Source organism: Poecilia reticulata, linkage group LG6, assembly GCF_000633615.1.
Source record: "Poecilia reticulata strain Guanapo linkage group LG6, Guppy_female_1.0+MT, whole genome shotgun sequence".
Lineage (NCBI taxonomy): Eukaryota > Metazoa > Chordata > Actinopteri > Cyprinodontiformes > Poeciliidae > Poecilia > Poecilia reticulata.
The window spans coordinates 19,932,274-19,956,117 of NC_024336.1; the positions used below are offsets into that span (position 1 = coordinate 19,932,274).

The 23,844-nt window shown below is 39.6% G+C and overlaps 1 protein-coding gene across 1 annotated transcript in view; it reads right to left on the reverse strand.

The window, feature by feature from the left end:
- The window catches only part of tead1a (TEA domain family member 1a), a 41,262-nt gene extending 23,661 nt beyond the window's left edge, over nucleotides 1-17,601 (reverse strand). Inside the window, exon 1 of the mRNA XM_008411705.1 lies at nucleotides 17,230-17,601. The gene's annotated coding sequence lies outside the window, so the exon portion shown is untranslated. The remainder of the gene's footprint in view (nucleotides 1-17,229) is intronic.
- Between the last annotated feature and the right edge of the window lie 6,243 nt (nucleotides 17,602-23,844).

A 23,844-nucleotide genomic window follows, 5' to 3' on the forward strand; every position in this document is an offset into this window, starting at 1 on the left:
GTGTGTGTGTGTGTTAGAATGAGTTGTCCTCACCGGCTGCGATAGTCCATCGTTTGAAGGAGTTTCCAACTTTTTTTTTTAAGTAATTTTGGCATTTGTATCAAAATGCAGCACAAAAAGTTGAAAAATCTGCCAGTGTGAAATTGTCTTTCAAGCTTTCAGGCTGGTGAGAGGGCATAGCCTCAGTCCTCAAGACACATTCCTTTTTTTTTTTTTATCTTTTTTTTCCCTGAGCGCATTTGAAAGTAATTTGAATTCAGGTCTAACGTTAAAATGTTTCTCTTTTTTTCCCTTTTGAAAAGTGTCCTTTGTGCACCATCGATTCTGAGGAGTCTGACATCTGAAAAATGTTCCAGTAAACACTAATTAAAACATTTTTTGAAGCGTTTCGCAGTCTAAGAATTCAGAGTTTTAATTTAGTTCACTTTATTTGTGTTTCTTGGATGCCTTATGTTATAAATTGTTAACTACTGCTTGATTATTAACTGTATTTAATAATGAGAAAAACTGCAACAAGTTAAAATTTTTCTGCCAACTGTGCTGAAGAAAATTAACCTTAGCATCTTCCAGAAAAGTCCAAGCATGTTATGTACTCATATAATCTTAGACAAAATTTAGCTTATAATTTTTTTAGAACATTCAACTGTTCATCTTTACAAAAAAGAAATAATATATTTTTTATATAATTCAAGCAACAGGTGCTTTTATTTTAATAAACCAAAACATTTTTTGATGCCAGATATAAATTAGACAATTTTTCTTCTGAACTGAACCCAAACTATTTAATCCACTTTCAGAGCCATCCATGTGGTCATTTCAATGTTGCAACAGCTAACATGAACACATTTTTGTAGATCATTAATACCTCCAGATTTGTGAGCATTTCTTGCAAATAAATCACATCAACAGATCCATGAACAGGAAAACATGTGCATCTCTGTGAAACCTGCTGTCTGTGGTTCACAAACTGTAAATGATGCTGTTAAGCCGCTGTTAACTCCTGTCACTGGCTCACACTGTCAAAAAAATAAAGTCAACTCACGCATTACGTTTTGTGACACCATAACAATCAGTTATTTGTTTACACTACAGTAACTTAAGTGGGACAATATTAATCATTTACTGAAATGATCTGCTCTTGCCATGCAGCTTATTCTCCATCTCCAGTTTGTTCGTGAGCATCGAGTCCCAAACCGCGAGTTTAAGTCAAGTCTAGAGTCGTTAGAGCAAAAGTCAAAGTCAAGTCTGAAGTGTTTGTTTGTGCAACTGAACTTTCTCTCAAGAGTAAATCGACTCAGGTCTTTATCCCTGGCATTTTCCAACCTGAAATTAAATCTGCTTATTAGCACAGAAACGTTGGAAATGTTTCCGTGTTAATAGAACAGAAATGTTCTATGTTTGTGGCGTGTCAACCAGATCACGCCACACTCCAGTCCTCAAGACAAATTGTTGCAGAAAATGAGGATCTGCGCAGGACATCACTTACTGAGCGAATGACAACTTCACATGCTAACGTGTGTATGCGCTTCACATACATGCTATCTGCTGCATTCAGTGTATTTTAGAAAGGCAAAGACCAAACAAGTTCACCAGCGCAACTATTCTGTATTGATCCTGAACACAAGCAAAACTGAAAAATCACAAGGCAGTTGAATGCAAATTCATCCTAAAAGATAACGCATTTTCCTCTTTGCTGAGGGAAGAAATGATTAAAGAGAAGTTTCTCCTTGATCAGTTGAAAATTGCAAAAGAAAGCTGAGAAAGCCCATTGTTGCCCATTGTGTGTCTATTTTCCAAGACACACACACACACACAAAAAAAAACAAAAAAACAGGTTTTGAAGTCAAAGCCTTCTTTAAAAAAAGAAAAAAAAATGTGTTGCTGAACTGATGTTTAGTAAAATCTTGAAAAACACTGGAAAGGAGACACAAAAGTAAAACAGGTGGTGAAAGTTAAAGAATGTGAAAAATTTTGTCTAGGTAGAATCTTTTCCTCGTGGAATGGAGAAGGAGAGAAAGACATTCTACAAACCAAACGACTCCTGATGGTTCAGACACAAGAATGAAACTGAATGGTCAAGTGAACCAAAAGCTGGGTGTAAAATATCAAAAGCAAGAAAACAGAATAAGCTGAAGGTGGGTTATTCTGTCTTAAATGTGTTGAATCTGTGTTTTGATTCATCCTTAAACCAAATGCACCTTTATCAAAAGACTTATTGCCATCTGTAGAGTTTTCAGTGAGCTCTTTCTCTCCGAGACCTTGGCGGAGAAGAAAAGATCAAATAACAATCCATTTCTGCGTAACAGCATTCATGTATTCAGATTATTGTGTAAGAACTCCTTGACATAAATATGAAGATCTAAAGCCACAGTTATTGAAATATTGAGACTTTTTTTCCTAAATTGAAAGTCTCTTCATGTTAGTTTTAAGACATTTTCAAAACATTTGGTTTCTAAAGGCACAGTACAGGACAATGAGCTTTAGCTTCTATGGATGCATTTCTACTCCTTAAATGGATCTAAAGCTCCTGAAAGCCCCATTGTGATCACTGTTCAGAGGAGAAACACACAGGAAACCTATAGTATTTAGAGCAGCAGTGTTATAACGTATGTGGGTGCTGCAGTGAATCTTTATTACTGACTTGAAGGTCATTATATAAAAGTCTGTGCCACTTATAAGAGAGATTAATCAAACTTCTAACATTAATACCAAAAAATTTAACTTAACCTTCTTCCACATATGCATTTTCAATAAATATAAATACTTTAATTGTATTTCACAGAAGTGAAATGTTTTAATTTAGCTGGTTAGTTAAACATGCTTTCTTTCTACCTTTGCCGCAAACTTGGGCTGTTTTACAATAAGACCCTGTATGGTTTTTTGCAAGCCTTTTTAGTTGGTTACCATGATTTTGGATAAATTAGCTCAGAGGCATCCACCACACTTTCGAAATATTTATTCTGCAAATACTTTGAGAGAAAGACAGGAACGTTCTGTAAACACTGCAAGAAAATACTTCAATATAGTAAGACGTGCTTATGACAAAAGCACCCACAAGCCAGCATTTCGTCTCGAGCTTCCACACATCTCTTTCTCGTTCTCATGGTACGTAGGAGATTGTTTTCAAACTGTCATGACATATTTCCATATTCTTGACCAATATTGTAGCCCTGCTGATGTAAAATCAAGTTGCAGGGCCATAGGTCTAAGAGGAACTCCCTCAGACATCACGCTCCCCTGGTTCCAGCTTATTCTAGGGAACCACAGGGCATTCCCAGAGCAGCAGGGCTGTCCGGTAAGTTCTGGGTTCCTCCGCATCAAAAAGCAGACACACCAGATTCTAACTCAATAGACCCACAGTATTGGCCAACAAATACATACAGGACAGTTTAAAAACAATCTGCTACATACCATTTTTTGGAATATTTAGTTACAATATTTAATCGCTTTTTAAGTGGTATTTACACACTAGCAGTCAAAAACAAACAAAAAAAAAATTATTTCAAGACATGGCGGAGGCTAAAACTCATGAAAAATAAAAATAAAACAAAACAAACATTTTTTTTTAAATCTGGATTTTAGACATTCTCAGTGTGCCACCTCCAAGATGGAGCTGTTAACTTTGTCTTTAGAGTGTGGAGGAATCCAAAAAAACAAAAAATGTCTCATTCAGAAATGCCACAGTGAAAGCTGTAGGAGTGGACCAAAGCCATAAAACTTGTGGTCAGGACAGATAAACAATGAGCCTGAACTTGCTGTAAAAGTGCTGGAAAGCTACAGGCTTTATATTCTGTGAAAACTCCAAAGGCTAATCTCTAAAAGTGATGAAGATTTCTTGTTATATAAAACTCATATGTTTTAGCCTGAGAATTTGTTTTGGTTTTGTTTCATACATTCAAAACAAGTCTTTACCCCCCCCCCCCCCCCCCCCCCAAGTAAAAAACACTAGACTAGCATTAAACATTTGCATAAAGTGCTTGGAGTATTTTAATTGTTGCTACAAATGTTAGAAAATTGCACCAAACACATACTTTCCTCTGAAAGTTGCGAACACATGTCCTGGATGAGCCCCTATCTACCATTCTCCAAAATGAGATCACTACAGCTGGTAACATACTTATTTCTTGTAACTACTGCATATGTCCCCACTTGTAAAAAGCTAAACTTTCCCTTAAAACAATAATAATAATAATAATAATAATAATAATAATAATAATAATAATAATAATATTATTATTATTATTTCTTCCCCTTTCCCCTTTAGCATTCATCGGCCTCCATTAGAAGCAACACGTGTTCACGTTTAAACCAACACTGCTCCTTCATCTTCCATGTTTTATTATAATCTTCAGTTCAAACAATCATCCAATCTACTGAGGAATGCCACGTTTTAAGACTGTGTGGAATTATTCAGAAAATCAGTTCATATTTCATTTATTTCAACTTTTCATGGAATAATTTTCATTTTACATCAAGGACAGACTGTATGGCACTACATTCATTTTTTTTTTTCTGGGTGCAAATGTGACCAAAGCATTCAGTGTCTCTGAACAGACTCAGGGGTGCTTCATTTGTCTTGCTATGCTAACGGCCTCCACTGCAGATTTCCACAAGGTGAGATCCTTCAGAAACACTTCATGTTATTCAAAAGGTCTGAATGTATTTATAGGCATATGATTTCAACTGCAACTGATGTAGTGTGTGTCCTTGAACACCAAACTGGACTCTATGGTGGACGTGTGTGGATTTCTGTAATAAATGCAACTTTTTAAAAATGATTTTCCATTCACCTGTACAGCGCTCCATAAGTTTTTAAAATTGTAGTTTTGGGGCCAATTTGAATCCCTATTTATACCATTGACATTTCATCCCAACCTACTTCTGTTTTGAACTCATAAACTATTTTGTACCTATGCACGTAAAATTGGAAAATCATTATTTTTTTCTGGTAGTTAAACACTGATAAACTATCCTAAATATACTAATAACTCACTCACAATATACTATTAAAGGGAGATATTTCTCCTGTTGCACAACTGACTTTATTGACTTAATGGTGTAGCAGATTGAGTCAGACTTAAATATGAAAGTGAACATGCCATCCCAGTAACAAGGAGAAAAAGGTGGTGGATGGAAAAAGGAAAATGACAATTATTAACAATGACAAAACGAAAAAAGAACATAATTAAAAAAAACTAAAAAAAAAAAAAAAACTAACAAAATAACTGTGCCAGTGTTCGTGTTGTGCATGTGTGTGCCAGTAGGTGGTTTTAGAAACTGCCTCTGACTTGGCGGAGCTTTCTTCAAAAAAGTTATTGCTTAATCTATTGTTATAGTCAGAGAAAAGATTAAATACTGCAATAAGAAATTTAAAGTTATAGCGATTATGACAAACTCTGAATGATGTTAGTAGACCACAAAAGTAAACAGTAACAATAATGTCCTGTTTGAACTTTTTTTTTAAAAGTATTTGTTCAATAAAAGCATTATTAGTCACTAATATTTGAAAATATGAATTGATGCGATTATTGTGCACTCTTTAGCAAAGTGCTGGCACTGCTTCATGTCACTGGAGATAATGTGTAAGTATTACTATTTTTAGAGACATATTTGCTTCTTATTGTGTGCAGTCATAGATTGCATTGCCAAAAACACCTTACAAAGTGCTTAATTAATATTCATTGTAACTTTTATCTTTATAGCTGCAAACACTGCAAAACACAATAACATTTTAAGCTTAGGGCTGCACAGTGGCGCAGTTGGTAGAGCTGTTGCCTTGCAGCAAGAAGGTTCTGGGTTCGATTCCTGGCCCCGGTCTTTCTGCATGGAGTTTGCATGTTCTCCCTGTGCATGCGTGGGTTTTCTCCGGGTACTCCGGTTTCCTCCCACAGTCCAAAAACATGACTGTCAGGTTAATTGGTCTGTCTAAATTGCCCCTAGGTGTGAGTGTGTGTGTGTGCATGGTTGTGTGTCTCTGTGTTGCCCTGCGACAGACTGGCGACCTGTTCAGGGTGTACCCCGCCTCTCGCCCGGCACGCTAGCTGGAGATGGGCACCAGCAACCCTCCTGACCCCACTGAGGGACAAGGGTGCAAGAAAATGGATGGATGTATTTTAAGCTTAAATAATCCACCCCTGATAAGAAACATCCCAAAGATTGATAAGAAGCATGGCAGATGATGGATTAAGTATTTTTCTGACTATAGACCACATCCCCTTATAAGCCGCACTCACAAAGTAAAAAATAAATAAATAATGAAAACGTACATTTATAAGCCCCACCAGGCTGTAAGCCACTGGTATCTCCGCCGCTCTCGGTTTTCCAAAAGGATGCAGCCCTGCGTCTCCAATGCTGATCCATGGATTTGTTCACGCCGAGCTGACGTGTAGTGGCTGTCGATCTCATCCACAGCACTTGTTGCTAGCATGCGCTTGTTCTAAATTAAAATTAGCGCCATCTTCTTTGCTTTCCAATTCACTTCCTGCTAAAGAGCCCCCTGGTGGTTGAAGAAAAATCAACAGAAAAGCCGCATGGTTCAAAGCGTGGGGGAAAAAAGTAGCGGCTTATAGTCTGAAAAATACGGTAGTCCTTTTGCATTTCTAACTTGAAGTAGAGCAAGCATTGCTTCCAACATTGATAACCCACAGCATCTCAAATGACTCAAATGACTTTTTTCTTCTTTGATCTGATTATCATCAAATATCAGCTGACATTACAGCCTCTGAGGAAAACAGCCAGCAACCTCCCTTGTATTGCTGTGCATCACATCCATTAGAGTCAATGCCTTTCTGCACAGGGGTCAAAGGGCCAACAACACGAGTTCTGCTGAGGACACGTGTCCTTGCCTGCCTCTGCATGTGCTTTGAGCGAAGCTCCGTCAGTAGTTTTCAGCCAGATTCTCTCCTCTGTGAGATATCCACTTATGATCCACTCACACATGACAGCACAGGGTAGGAAATGTGTGCAGGGCATTGATGCAAACAGAGGTCATATAGCAGGAAAGAAAAAAAAAACAATTGCCTTTTCAGAAAGTTGTACAAACCGACTGAAATGTTTCAAGGACAATCTTCAAGTTATCATCACTCTAATATTCAATAGTGTTTCCTGTTCTGAAGGTGGAAAGCTACTTTTCAATACACAAACCACTGAAATCAGATATTTAGACATACTGCATTAAAACACTCCTAACCTTTTACCCCCTCACTTTTCCTATTTTACTTCAACAGGGATTAGCCAAGTTGAATCTACTTGCTAAATGTCAAAATAAGCAACATAGTTTTTAAAGCCTTTTTGTAAGGTCTCAATAGTTCACAAGGTTACACATATTTCCTTGTAAACTGCATAGCTGAGTCAAATATTGTTGGGTCACCCTTCAAAATCTTTACATAGTAGCTTGGTGGAATTCAGTCCCAGAACTGGTGTAACTAGCTTTTCTTTCTTTAAGCCACTTTTTAACTAATCTGACAGCATGTTTAGGGCCATTGTCTGTTCTGACTTTAACATTCTGGGCAGTGCATCATTTCTTCCAACACATGACATGATGCTGCTGCTTCATACTTAACAGTAGGGATGGTATTCTCAGGTTTTCAAAGCTTCCTACTGTTTTTGTGTGCATTTATTAAATGCAATGTGTTTTCATGTTGCTTTTGAGGTAATGGCTTTTTCTTCACTGACTGGCCTTTCAGTCTAGGTTGGTAAAGACCTAATTCCTCTGTGAGTAATGTGCAAATTGAAATAATTTTGAAAATCCCAGCTAACCTAAAGCAGAAAAGATATGAATTACAGTCAAAAAAGAAAACAAACAAAAAAAACAATTGGTTGTTCTTTTTATAAAATCTGGTTTCAACTCCTTCTGGACTACGAGCAGAAACACTGCAAAAGTATATTAGATCTCTGCATCTAAATATTTACGCCATTCACCTCAGTGTTTTTTGGGGGATTTTTTTTTGTTGTTTTTTTTTGTTTCGGCATTGACGCACATCCCTGTATTCATATTCCATCATTACACGGACCTAGTTTTACTGAATTCATCTCGAATCAATTCATCCTTAGACAATATGGAGAGAAAAATAAGTCTTTTAGAGTCTATAGATGATTAGCTCGAACCTCTGCGTATTAAAAAGAAACACAAGAAGATAAAGATAAAATAACTCAATGGGGCTCCTGCGAAAGCTTTGCAGCAAAGTAACCAGTAAAGCTTCATTTTATTCTCTTTAGGCGCTAATACACACTTGAGATAGACAGAGAGAGTTGCTTTATGAGTGGTGAAGAGGCTGTAATTCACAGCATGTGTCTCTCATTATTTTTACCATCTCTTGTCAGAGGCATTACCATTTATGCACACACTTAGTAATTCGTCACAGATTGCACACTGATACAGTGAAGCGCTTATTTCCTCGTGGAAAAGTGATGGTAAAAGGTTTTTGCCGGCAGCTCCTCTATCCGCTGTCTGTCATTCTTTTCCAGACAGTTTTTTTTTTGCTGAGTAAGGCTAAGCCATTATCCACTTTCTCCCTTTTGGAAAAGGATGGTTGTTGTCACATGTGCACCATCACACACACACACACACACACACACACACACACACACACACACACACACACACACACACACACACACACAAGGGATGAAATCCTACACAAGTCAGAGAAAAAAACTGAAGAAAAAAACAAGAAGCCTGGGGAGGTTGCAGCAATACCAACACCATTTAATAAGTGTGAACATGGGAGCATTGTGCCACGGCTGAACACACGTGCTGCATGTGCGTTGCGTCCGTGGATGAGTCTTATCCAACACCTTGTAAAGAAGCATTGTGCGGCTGCACGAGCTTGAAAAGAGTACAGTGACCTCCATCTCCCCCATCTCTCACCACAATTACATCCTCTGCAGCTCGCGCGGGCTCCACTCGCTCCCACTCTCCTCAAAACACACAAACACGAGTGCAAAGTGAATTAGCCCCCTGAACTGTATTTTCCATCTGTGGTCCATTAAAACTTGGGTGTTGCTTTATTTAGACGGACGCAGGTTAGGAGGCAGGGGAGCGCGGAGACTTGTTCAGCCTGTAAACATGCAGGAGAGAGGCGGAGTACACAACGGCACTGAATGAATTTTAATTCCAATTAATATTAATATCGTCCTTTCCGCACGCCACCACATCTCTGAACAGACAACCAAGCAGATTATGCCTCCATAAAAAAATCGGTCAATGATCCAAGTTGGTCGGTTATCCATCAAACTGCTCTAAATTGGGATCGATGAGTCAAATACTGACAAGTTTTATTTTTATTTTTTTTCCTGTAAATTAAATGCATCGAAACGTCTGTAAGCACAAGAACAAACATCATGTTCTTCACTCCACTTTGATTACAGCTTTGTAAAACTGAAAGACTAAAAGAAACACACGTTGATGATGCACCAACGGGGATTATTTTATAATCTAAATTATTTTTGCTGTGCTAATAAAGCATACCTCTGTCAAAAGACCTTTCAATCTCTATATGCAAACGACCGATGTCAGTAAATGATGTTTTTGAAATGACGCCAGCGGCACATGTCTGATGTCATTTCATTTCATTTGGATGAGTTATACATAAGTGATGTAATTCTGAGACGAGCTGAGTCAGCAAAGTGTTTACCCTGCAAAAGCTGAACTGGTGCAGCTACATCTGGGGTGTTTGCACGATGCACTTGGGTTCAAACAGGAAAGTCATTTTAATCGTGACAAATCTGAGAACGTGTCAGAGTGACTGAAGTTTTCTCTGCTCCTCCTGTTGCTGCGTGCCGTCTTCCAACAAATAGGAGAGCACACAATATATCGGATACATTCTTACAAAATGTCAAAATTGCTTCTTAAATTTAGTGGAAATTAAAAAAAAGAACTTTTTTTTTGTAATAAGTTGATTTAGCTGATAGTAGCAAAAATCAATCACTGGAATTAATTTTCTGCCCAGGACTTTCACAGTGAAAAGGGAACACTTGAAACAAACAAAAAACAGACCTGATGACGCTCAACAACAACAAGCAGAAGAAAGAGTTGATTATTTTATACCTTCTAAAAGCCAGGCTAAATGAGTTGATTTAACCTGATTGGGTTAATTGTCAGTTTTAAAAATAAGCATGGAAAGTCAAAGTGGCCACTTGATCTTGAAATGTTACTGACTGTGCCGCAGAAGCTTATTAAGTTCACTAATCTCAGCCCTCCAAACAGAAAAGGAAAGAAAAGATTTCTTACAGATATAAGAGCAAGTATCCAGGATTTCATAACAAGCTTCCTTAACTCAGGCAGAGTCCTCATCACTAATTTGATAGACTAAAATATTTTCTGTTGAAAAACATCAATAGCATCTGTTGGCAAGAGAAGTGGATTCTTTAATAGTTTCCTGCCACAGCTGATTTGGCCCCTGACTCATTGTTTTGCATTTTAAGCAGCATCAAAGTCTGTTTTTCACATAATCTGCTAAAAAATTGATCTGTTGCATCTTCATTCGTCATTTATGTTTCATTTCTTTGTGTTGCTCCCTCTCTCCAGCACGTTTCATTCCCCAATCATGAAATAACTTCTCCTATTCTTCTTTTTGTTCTTTGTCAATTTTAAAATAGAAGGAAATGTCTCAGGATCCATCCGCTCTTCTGCCATCCTGGAGGAGAGCTACCATTCCCAAATTATTTGTAAAACCAGTTCCAAGACTTAGAGGGACATGTTAAATCATAAACAACCATTTAACGGTAGTGTTTGTGCTTTTTCAAAAATAAATAAATAAATAAAAATCACCGGAGCTCCAGTTTAGAAACTGATAAGCTCAGAGCTTTAGCTCCATCAGCAAGGCCGGAAAAGCACATTCAATTGCTAAGAGCTCCTTTTTATTTATGAAGAACGATTAAACACGTTACTTCCTCTTAAAACTTAAACAGTCCCGCTGCCTCTAATGGAGGATCGCGTTTCTTTTTTTTTTTTGTTTCATTTCCTGTCTCAATCCTCAGCTGCTAACGCTAATGGCATCAACAGAAGACAGGTTTGCAGGAAAGCGATTCGAGGGGAAACTCCGGGAAACGACAAAGATGCCAAAATGTCCACCGTGCATCAAGTTAACCAATAGAGAGCAATCGGTGGCCGACTGCACAAAAGCCGAGGCGGTGAGCGGGCGGCAGCGGGGAAGCCTCGGTCTGCTGTGAGAGTATCGGAGAGCAGAGTGAAGCTGTTGTCCCTCTCGGCACCGTGTTTATCATGTCAAATCCTCCAGCCGGGAAAGTACACAAGAATTAGTCTGAATCAAGGCTTCCTGTTCACTTCCTGCTGTGCTCAGGAAACACCAGGGTTGATTCAGGCTTCCTATGGAGTAAGGTGGTGGTGAGGTTGGGGGTGGGATCCATCCACTTAGCTGAAAGGCAGAAAGGATGGGATATTGTCTCTTCCTCCATCTCTTATTTTGGTCATTATTATAAAAAAAAAAGGGTTAAACTAGCTGAACATTTGATTTTTGTCATTTTTAGCGGCACATTAGTCGTAGAAATAAATATAGACATTGAAGATACATGAAAATCCGACAGTAAATATGGCTACTTACTCATAGTAATACAATCGAAAGTTTTAGTTGTGAGCATTGCGCGTCATATTTTACTGTTCATCTGCAATGACAAACATCACCAGCAGCAGATTAAAAAAAACATTATTAAGAGATACATATGTGGAATAAGTGAATTAATCAAAGGGATCCTTTAAAACTGGGGGAATTTTCTGGTTCAGAGGTCTGTTGTGGTTAACAGTAAATCTCCTCCCACAATACTGCTTTTTGTATGTTTTCCTTCTTCTCATCACAGCTGTAGTTTACTTTTTTTTTTCTCCTGTTAAAGTGTTCACCTGCACTGAGCTGACCTCTCCATGGACCCACACAGACCAGGACAAATGACCACATTTACAACCTGCAGGTGAGACGATGAAGCACACTTTTCTGATGCACTGCAACCTTCTTGTCTCACACTCGACAACACACTAGAGGCGGTCAATCAGGTAAGAGCTACCTAATTTTAGGGGAAAAAAGTTGGTTTATTACTTCTTCTGACTGAGAAACTATGTCATAAAACTGATCAGCTGTACCAATGAAGAGACATTTTTGAAGGTGTCTGCATTAGCTACTGGCCATAATGGCCACTAAGGCTGCATAGAAAGTAAAAATATTCATCTCGTTTTATGGAGTTATGGTAATTATAAAAAACATTAAATAATAAAATGTAGTTATTTGTTTGTCTTAGTATACTAAGTCTTAGGTATGCAAAAACCTAAGACCTTTGCATATAAACTACTCAGTTCAGTAGTAGTTTTCCAAGTGCCTCCCTTGGTGAGCATAATCTTTCCCATAATTTTCTTTATAGAGTAGCACAAAAAGGAACAAGCCAGCTAATTAATCAGGCTATTCGAAAAGGAAAAGCCTTTAATTTTTGGGGTATTCTAAGCGAGGGACAAGTGCAGGGGCCTTCTTTCAGTCAGCAGAGCAGCAGTGTGCAGCAACAGGTGTGGGAGCAAAACCCCAGGAGGTTTATGGCATTTGATTGAAAGAGATTTTAACAGCAAGAATGGCAGAACTAAACTTTCTTTGCTAAAGCTTTGGTTTTTGTTACTTTTTAAATACCTAACTAAAAATATTAAAGATTAAGCACATGTTACAATTAGCAGTATAGTTTTCAAGTGCTAATTCAGAATGTCATATGGCTTTGTGTAGTTTTGCTTGCTATAGATTAGCGCAGGCAGTCCGACAAGCCCCGACTCACCAACTCAGCTCCTTCAGACTAGCGTCAGCAGCAATTAGCAAATACCTGGTGGAACTGCCAGTCTGCTGAGCTTATCATATGAACTACTCCTCAGTCAAACTCTCAAGTAGTGGCTCCTACTCAGGAAGACACAGAGTCCAAATTTCAAGGCCTCAAACTACGAAGTCATTTTCTCTTTTTCTTTTTTTAAAATAATGTTTGATATATACAGCAGTACATAATATTGACCCTTCAAAAACGTGTTGGAGCCTTCTTTCAGCCAGCTGGCAGTCTGCAGCAACAGGTGGGGGGTGGGGGGGGGGGGGGCTATGCCGACACATACAACCACAGAAAAGTGTAACCACTCTGGTACTTCCTGTCATCATTCATTAAAAAGACTTAAACAAATAGAACAGTTTTAAACCCAAACTCTTTAAAACTTTTGTATATCTCAGTGCCTGAACCTACTCTGCAGTACTATGAACGTGAAAGTGAGGAGGGCGTCCAGCCGGTCAGACAAGCCAGCACTGGATCTACTGGCCTCCTGCAGCCAAAAACCAGCAGCACCCCCCCATTCACCCAACCCATCCCCGCACACTCCCACACCCCACCCAGGAGGATGCCCATTGTTCCCCCAGTCCTCTAAACAAAGCCTGCCCCCTCCCCTGCTTCAACCTCCCTTACCCCACCTAACTGCTTCGCCCCTAAACACAAAAACACTCAGCATTGTTGCTCTAATAAACCGGCTCCGCTCCCCAAATTTCATTACACTGGAACTCAGACTCGCGCCCCACCTTAACACCCTGCTTTCAGTTGTTTTTTTTTTGATACGCCTGAATACATTTATCCTGGTGTCTCCTGCCGGGTGTTAAAATCTGAGGAGCGCTTAAAGGGCAGAGGGTAAAGCACGAATAAAAAGGGAAAATCTCTAATTGGCTGCCGATAGGATTTAGAGTATCACCTGTTGATTCATTCCATTAACTAGACGCACCGCCCTCAAAACATTCTGCTGAGAAAAATAAAAAAAGATCATCAGAATTAAAACAAAGCGCAACGTCACAAGACTTCATTTCGTGCCGGGAAGATTTCCCTCCTTAATCCCGGCCCATAAGAAAAAAAAAAAAAATCTGTGTGCCGGATTTTGTGCCGAGAAATGAGACGACAGATGAGACAACAAGGAGGAGGAGGAAGGAGGCTGCGAGCCACCCGTCGGCTCCAAACTCCACCATATTGCAGCAGCATTGGTGGAAGAGATGAACACACACATAAACGTGAGCGGTTTGTGACTAAAGCACACAGAGAACATATGGTGCGTCCTCGGCCAGCGACGCCTGTTGCTGCTCCTGCAACAATAGGGGCCTGGACGGCAAGAGGCAAACACACAAGTGTACATGAACACACACACCACACACACATACACACACACCAAATGGTCGTTAGTCAGTCGGTCTGCGTTGCTCGGACCCAGAACAAATCCACGGATTTGCATTTTGCACCTCCCTCCCTCTTTCCCTCTCTCCCTCTCTCTCTGTCCTCAACATACACATACACACACGCACACACACACTTCCTCGATCTCTACAGGTGCATGGAGCTCTCAAAACAGATGTCAACGAACTGGAGAGGAGAAGGAGAGGCACTGAGGGGGGGAGAGGGATGGTGGGGGAGGAAAGTGGAGACTGTTTGCCCAGAGTGACTGACAAAGCAGGCTTAAACACAATGACAGACACACAAACGCCCTCTGCTTTCTCTGTTACACTTTCAGGATAGTCACAGCTTTTCATTTATTGACAAAAAAAAGAAAAGAAACAAAACCTGTGAGTATATATTTTTAAGAAATGCCACCAACCAAGAAGAGTCAAAAACTTGAACAGATTTAGAAATATGTGTCAAAAGTTTCTTGATGGAGATAATAATGAATTACTTCATTTATTCATCAAAGCATATGTTCTAAACCTTTGTCTGATTGATTTTTTTTTATGACACATGCACACATGCTGTTGGTTGGTGTATCTATTAACTGAATTTTATTGAATTTATGGGAGATTATAGTTGTTGCATTTAGTAAATTAGATGAAAAAACATTTTTTTTTTCAAGTATATGATCAGTCCATCACCAATCCAATATCAGGTTGGTGGACTGGTGCATCTCAATGTAAAAAAAAAACAGAAAAACAGTCTAGGAACTAAATGCACTCCAATACTGGCTCTCTGAGCATATCAGTTTTAATTTTAAACCAAAAAAATAAAAAATAAATCTGTAGCCAAAATTATATTTTAATTTCTTCATTTTCTGTATGATTCAAAAGTATTACTTGTATCAAGAAATCCAGTGGAGGCTTTTTCCTTCATAATCGCTATTTTATAGTTCAAAATCGGGATTAGAATAGGCAACTCTGATTCCAGAAAACTGGAATATACTATCTGACAGAAAAATTGTTACATGTCCATCTCTGGATAATTTGAGTATTTATTGTGGCAAATAAACCCTATTTTTTGTCTTCCTAAAACAAAAATATTGCAGTTTAAAAACTGATCAATTCGATATTTTTAACTGAAATTAAAAAAATATTTTGCCACATGAATCACTTCTCTCAACTTACACCCGTACATTTCTTCCATACACACATCATAATAATGATAAAAGCAAGCAAACGAAGCCCTAGCTCTATAGATGAACCAATCAGACTTTTCCCGATCAGTACAGATTTCTGAGTTCAGCTCAAAAATATTTACCTCTGAACTTCCATGCTGTGATGGAAAAGCATCACGAAGCATGACATACCACCACCGTGCTACAACACAGGTGTCACATTCTGATGGTCCAGAGTTCATTTGAAAGGTTTCAGAAGCAACTCACTTAATAAAAATGAAAACATGTTTCAGGTTTTTTTGATCAAGGAAGAAGCTCTGAATCCAACAGAAACTGAAGGAATCAAGATCATCTCCGGCTATGAACAAAACCAAATGTTAATGAAGTTTATCGTTGTACTCAAACGAAGTGGACGGGCTTAGGGATGATGCTTTCACTGACCAGAAAATGGCAGCAGTTCTTAGCTTTGATGCATTTTTAAGGCAAAAGTATAAAATAAAGTGACTTTCCAGTGTTTGCTCTGGTATCACTGACCAGTATAAAAGCCCATCAAGGAAAAATAGTTCAGATAATGTGAGTATTTTTATGTTCATATGTAGTCCAGTACTGTCGGGTTGAAAACTATCTCGATCGAGGTACTTGGAAATGGTTTTTCTCATTTCTAAATCATAGAAGCAACATGGATTTAGTCTGTTTTCCCACCTTACACCTCCTCATTACCACTAAGTTAACACCACAAAAAAAAACAATCAACAAACAGGCACCAACTCTTCTTCTCTGACTTTTCTTCCATTTTTTTTTTTTTATTCCACACACACACACCTCCCAAACATCTGACAAACGGCTTACTGTTCCAGAAGAAGTGCATCTGCCCTGTTTCATCCTTAAGGGCTGTAATTTTCCTCCAATAATTACATTGTGGTTTGGCCTGCGCTGCCACAGATCTCAGGCTATAAAAGGGGCCGAGAGCAGCCCTTTAATCAATATTTAAAACACAAGAGTGAAGAGGGCTTTAAAAGATGTTCTGAGAAAAGTCTCCACCAACGCTGATAATGACAAAGGAAAACAAGACAAAAAAAAAATAAAAAAAATATGGATCAGCAACATGTTACACAGCAGAGTGAAGCTGTGTCAGCATGACCAAAAAATCATAAAAATGTGCTTTAACTCCCAAAAAATCTGAGGGGTTTCTTTCCCTCTCTGATTTCAAAAGCCTGTATGTTGGTGTGTTTTCGTGAAGCAGATGATGTGCTGTGTCCACTGGGTAAACACTAGCTGTTATCAGCCTGTGGCCTGTTTCCCTGACTGGGGCCTGCCTGCCTGCCTGCCTGCCTGGCTGTGTAGGGAGAGAGAAAACCCCGCCGATGCAACAAGTCCCCCATTCACTCCCAGCTTTGTTAAGCTGCCTCCCAGCTCTGCGAGCGGAAAGCTTCTCTTCTCCAGCACGCTGCTCCATTTACGGACACCCGCAGGCTCAGCTCTACCGTATGAAACGTACCAGAAGAGGTGGGAAAAAGGGAAAAAGAAAGTGTCAAAAGAGCGACATATATTTTTTTTTTCTTTTGGAGGGGGGTCTCGGTGTCGAAAAGGAAAAAAGGGGAAATAATAAAACTGGAGTGGAAGCGACAGCCGCTGTGAAGCTCTACGCGGTTCAGGAATAATCAGCTTGTTAGACTTGTTTAACATCCACATGTTGAAATGTTTCTTCCCATTTGGCTCAAACTGCTCTATTTTTTTTTTCTTTTTTTTTTTTTTTTCTTTAAAGAAACACGCGAAACGTCCGGGGGATTTGAGACGCGCTTGCTGAAGAGGAGGAGGTGGTGGAGGGGATGAAGTGGAGGGAGAGGAAGGTGGGGGGGTGGAGGGGGGGGGACTCCTCCTCGGGAACTTACCTCGATCCAAACGCCGCTTTTCTCCTTTAATTCCCACACTTTCCCAACGGATCGGAGCCGCCGCGGAACCGGGAAGCGCTCGGCCAACTCCGGAGTCCGCCCTCGGCTTCGCCTTGATGAAGGATCGGGGCGCGCTGAGTGCGTAAAATGCGCAGCGTCTCTCCAAGGATGCGAAATATGCGCGGAATGGGAGCAGGAATGAAATGAACGCAGCGGACTGAGTTGAACGGGGCGGGGTGAGAGGGACTGGCGTCACCCTGGATGAAACGGAGTGAGTGAGTGAGCGATGGGAGGATGGGTGGAAAAAAAAAAGAAAGAGAGGGAGGGAGGGAGGGAGGGAGAGAGCGGACTGTAAGGGCTGCGTTCAACAACAAAAGAAAAGAGTGCAGCGCCCAAACTCTGTTCAGCTGAGCTGGAGGAGGAGGAGGAGGAAGTAGAGGAGGGCGGCAGATAAAAACAGGGTCTGTTCTGCTCGGCTGACGACCAAACTGATAGGATGAAGCTCAAAGAGGGCTGCTGACAGCAGCTTTGGACGAGTTAATTTGGGAAGTTTTAGAAGCACTTTAAACGATAATATAATAATAATACACGACTATAATAATATACACGACTTATATTTCGTGTATTTGTGCAGACAGACTGCATGCTTTAGACCTGCTTAGATGGAGAAAGTAAAGGTGACAAGTTTTCTGTGATCTGCTAAAGTGGTCTTGATCGGTTGCTCTATGGGTTTCAGAAAATCCTTTTAAAACTGTTTATTTGGACATTGACCCTTAATTTTGGCCAATAAAATACTAATTTCAGCAGGAAGGTGTTTGCTTGTTTGTTACACTGCTAAAGAAAAAAAACACCCCTCAACATGACACCGCCACCGCCATACTACTCTGTTAGTTTTATTAGTGCAGAAAGACATGTTATGAAATGCATAACATGTATTTCATAACATGTTATGAAATTCATACATGTTATGTATTTCATAACATAACATGTTATGAAATACATATTAGGTATTTCATAATGTTATGTATTTCATAACATGTATTTTAATGGTAAAATAGATTTTACCAATCAATTTTACCACTGATTGGTAAAATTGCCAATCAAAGTTTCTTAGTTTCTTAGTGTCTTTCAAAAATATTCTTTGGACTTTGACTAGTTCTCATATTTCAGGTGCAGAACCAGTTTTCATTGAAAGGTTCCAGTTATGACTAAATTTACCCAGGATTACTTTTAAAGCACCTTAACTTTAATCGTAAATTGTTCCCCAACCTACCAGACCGTCCAAAGGTCTTCAGATGGTTTTCTTTGGACTTTGCACAGTTTTCCATTTAATTTCACTCCAGTACCTCACTGTTTACAGGTCAGGGTTTCATTTATATAAACTCTCATTTATATAAATATATAATTCTATTAAAAATACTCATTTGTATACATTGGAGACATTTTTTTCTGAATTACCACGCTGTGGAAAAAATGATTATCCTACAACAAGATTCATGGTAATCTTTGAGAATTTCATTTTCCCTTCTAGTACCAAGCCGTTTTGAGAACCAAATGTTCTAATTATTCTACTTGTTTGCTAACTCACAATTATAAGTAGTTTAGACTTAAAAATGGTCTTACGTCTAAGCAAGTATTGAATGATTTCATTTGTTTAATTCTAGGAAAGGAAATCACATTTTGACAAATTCCTTTTCAGTTTTCTATGCAACTGGGAAATTGGCATCCCAATACTGTCACCATTATGCTATGCTACTCTTGAGGTAAAGAGTTTGAATTTTTATACTTTGGACAAAACCTTCTAATTAAGTCTTCTCTAAGCAGAGTATTTCATAAGTTGTTTATTTTTAAGCATTTTCTTTTAGTTCAGGCCCTGTGTCCGACCAAAACAACATGTTTTAAAGTATAACAAGTAAAATAAACCAATGGAGGACAAAAGAAGAAGTGTCTGGCCTACAAATCTGTCTCTAGCAGACAAACAGTGTCTGAAATCTCTTCAAGAAATTAGGGAAGGAAAAGGAAGAACAACACAACCAACAGAGGACCCAAGACAGTTGATCATTTACAGCAAGTTCCCAGTTAATAGTTTCTGCCTGTGAAACTGTGTTACCATTGGCGTTTTCTCATAAGTTCAATTATAGAAAAAGGAACAAAGATTAGAAATTGAACAGGTGACTGATTGCGTTTGCGCTGTACTTTAGGCAAAACTTGGCGAGGTGCGTTAGGTCTATGATCGAACCCAAAACTAACAAATAAAAGCCTAACACAGTGTTGATATTCCCTCGAGTTGGTTTGTTTTCAGTTCAGACAGAATGAGCCCAGGGTTTAAGTCTGTTCGCAGGAGTCAGACTTTAATTTAACAAACATGAGATTAAACTAACGGCGTCAGCTCCCCCACACCCACAGACTGCCCTGAATGCACCCCCCAGGGCTGATGTATGTGTGTGTGTGTGTGTTTTGGTGGGTGGTGGGGTCTTTGTGTCCCTCTCCCTCTCTCAGATCTTTGAATGCAGCAGGCGGCCGCCTCTGCCTCATAAAGGAGTTGTTGTTTACTACTAAGCTCTGCCTATCTCAGGTTTCACCCCCTCTGGCTGTTCTGGACTGTCATCTCCTCAGGGGGAGGGGCTGTGACTTAAAACAAACACAGATATGTCGGAGTCGCAACCCCGGGAACACCTACCGCAACCCGACACCGCTGCCGAGCCGAGCCGGGCCTGACGGCAGGAAAAGGCATTCCACACGGCAGCGTGTCAGTGTTTGCATGAGTAAGATGAAATTCTTCCAGACGAACACAAACAGCTGATTCACATGTGGACCGTGCGGTTCTTGGCCGAGGGAAGCGACTCTCAATCTCAGACTCGGAGCAGTGCAAACACGGCGCCTGCCAGTAAAGCATTCAGCTCGGCGACCTTGAGGTCAACAGCCTGACCTCAGCTTTGACCTCACCTGGTTTCCTGATGTTTTATTGACGCCAGGGATGCCAGGAATCTGACACTCTTCCTGGGAGATCCTTTGCACGCTGGAGCAAAAAGAAAATCCGTCAGACTTTCACAGTTTTGGACGTTTGTCGTCATGAGATTTAAGCGTCAGTGGTTAGTTTGCTCTGATCTGAACATGTTGAGAAACCAGTTAGAAAGTTAACCTTTTAACCTTAGTCTATAATTTTACATGTTGTTTTCTTTTCTGCTTGTAATTAGAGGGTGAGAATGAAGATTCAGTCTAAATATCTGCAGGAGCCACCTTGTGGTTTGGGTGGGCACAGTGGTGGTTCTTGCATTTATTTTGTCGATAAAAAAATAAAATAAAATAATTCTGTAACTTATTCCAAACATTAAGACGGAGAAAAAATTGACTTGGTATTAATTGATGTAGATGAAGTTGAAAACAAAATACTAACAAACGATAAACAAGTTGACAAGGCCCAGATGATGATAAGCTTCTGATACAAGCATCAAAAGCTGTGCTTCCATTTTTTTTCTTTGAGAAAAATGGAGGCACAGCTTTAGACGTATTTTAATGCAGAACCTCAAACAAACTGCTTTTTTAATTTGACATTACTGGAAATGCGAAGGAAATCAGTCAGAATTCCCAGAGGTGCGATCATCCACAAGTCTGCTTCGTCCTTTAGAAAGCTTTCCAACTTCAGCATTAGTCACTCTTGGCCTGTGTTTACGTTGTGCACAACTAGAGGGGGATGCCCAGTCACAATAACTCAGCGGTGTTCAAACTTTTTACAAAACTGAAGGTACCCGTGGGCCACTAAACCTACATAAAACCATATTATTGGAATGTTTCAACTTTTCGCATGAGCAGAGAGAGTCACAATCCCCATTTTAACAACTGGCTTTGCTTGGTGCAGTCTGAAGAAGTCGAGCGTCACTGTGGTTTAAGGCACTTAGAGAAGAATTTTACTACCAGGATGACAAATCCTGAGCAAGCCTCGTCGCTTCCTAACAGGAAGCCCGTTGTGTTTGTTTCTGTTTGTGGGATCTGGGAGACTTATGTGAAATGACGTGCAACTAAAATGTCCCAGCAGTTTTACTTCTGTTATAGAAGCACCACTGAGACTAACTTTATTTAAGGGTAATATTCTCAAGAAGGAAAAAGTAGTACTTCCTCATATCAAATCTACAGCTACATAATACAATTTGTTGGGTGTTGGGCCCAAAAGCAGTGCAAGATCATGCTAGGCTGGATATTTACTGATCACCTTGAAGAGCACACTTACAGAATAAAGATGACATGGTGGTGAACAACGAGGAGCAAAATAAGTTGTCAAAACCTGGACACACTTAGCATTTCTACAGAGTGGATGAAGCCAACATTCAGTGCTTCCTGTCTTGATTTTCACTCTCCCTCAGCTGTTCGGCGTTCCCTTAATTTTACTCACCTGGTTTCCATGTTACTAATCACACTTTCTCGGTTTATGCATGAATTTTGATTGTTAGAATCTTCTGCTGTTCTCACTTTCGTTCCGTGATCTCCACTTGTTTCCTAATTCGATCATCCACAACACCACAAGCGTTGCGCTAAACCTTTCTGCGCTTGCGTCCTTCGCAACTTCAAAAACAGATTTTTATTTTGTTTTTTTTTTACTAAATGAAAAGGTTTCCCCAACTCTGTTTGACAGGAACGGAAAAACTGGCCGTCATTCCCTTTGTGGTTTTCATGGAGACAAAAATCCAGGTGAAAGCAAGTGGAAAATTGTTGTACTTTAACAACATAAGTGTGCCATTAACACAAGCAGGAAAACCAATTAAAAAGGAAAAAAGAAACAAAGTCAAACCTTGACACTTTGCTGTTGGAACTGGATGCCACTGTGAATGGATAATTCACCAGAAATAAAGGTAATACTTGAGCGCAAAAATTAATTAAGCTTTCACCTGATGGAATTTGTTCCCTTGAATGAAACGAGTTTCGGGCATAAAAAACCTGAAGCACGGCCGCATTCAGCCTCATAATGACGCGTTTGGCCTTGAGCTGATTGGCTGGAACTCAGCCACCCACCTTCACATGTTGGTAAGGTGGGCTTACACAAACTTACACAAACTAGAGAGTTTGTGTAAGTTTCATTTAACCTTCAGTAGAGTGCGCCTTTATGTACGCGTGTAAGTTCTGTTTTATGTGGCCCTTTTATAAAGCCCTGGGTGAATACATCTGCAGCACACACAAGGCCTTCGTGTACCTTATAATTACGCAAAGTTATCCAAACACTCTGATCCTTCACGTATGTATCATTTTCTTTAAAATGCTTCCTTCGTCATCCTTGAAGCTGCCTGATTATTCAGAGATACAGGATAATTTCATGTTTTTGTATGAAAATCGTTTTACTTAACAGATTCGACCAGCAAATAAAGCTCCTCTTCCTTGAGAACGTCTATTTCTGAACATTTGGTGTTGCTTTCTCCACGTCTTGTTTTGGCATTTCAGGCACACCAATGAGAAGCTGGTTACTTACAAAGGGATTCAGATACGCACATAATAAAGACAACAAAATTTGAGGGGGAAAAGTGCGGAATGCAATATCGGCGTAAACACAAGCTTGCAGGAAGACCAAGTCTCCTGCTTCCTTTGTGTCTTTTTGAAAGACTTCGCTTCAGTCGAACAGGTAGGAAGAACCGGCTCCTATTGAATGTTTGACATTTATCTGACTCGTCTGCACAGACAGAAGACATGAAAGATAGCAGCAACGGGACTGAGCGGAAGGGACTCCGTCTCCGTGATTGGCATTGATCCCGCCGCTCGGAGAAAAAGACAGGAAGAATGAACTACTCAAGAGCTTCCGAGCACCTTTACTGCTCTGGAGCCTCCAGAGTAAAAAAAAAAATGCTGATCGAATCAGTTTTACCTTTGTGTCATTATGTTGTGTTATCATTATGATTAGTGGTCAGGGACAGCATTTGAATCAGAAACCTGACAGGAGGGTATAGAGCTGGAGAAATGCTCCACAGAAAAAGACCCGACAGCTGATAAGATGCTTTTTTTTTTTCTTTTTTTTTTACATAATCTGTTCTAAGTGTGTAAAATGTTGTTTTCCCATAGCAATGGCAGGCGTGGTCAGAATATATATATATAACCACACTTGTCATTTATAATTACAGGTCCTTCTCAAAAAATTAGCATATTGTGATGAAGTTCATTATTTTCCATAATGTAATGATAAAAATTAGACTGTCATATATTTTAGATTCATTGCAAATATTTCAGGTCTTTTATTGTTTTAATGAAGATGATTTTGGCATACAGCTCATGAAAACCCAAAATCCCTGTCTCAAAAAATTTGCATATCATGAAAAGGTTCTCTGAACGAGCAGTTAACTTAATCATATGAATCAACAAAGTAACTCTAAACACCTGCAAAAGATTCCTGAGGCTTTTAAAAACTCCCAGCCTGGTTCATTACTCAAAACTGCAATCATGGGTAAGACTGCTGACCTGACTGCTGTCCAGAAGGCCATCACTGACACCCTCAAGCAAGAGGGTAAGACACAAAATAAATTTCTGAACAAATGGGCTGTTTGCAGAGTGCTGTATCAAAGCACCTCTGTGGGAAGGAAAAAGTGTGGCAGAAAACGCTGCACGAGAAGAGGTGACCGGACCCTGAGGAAGATTGTG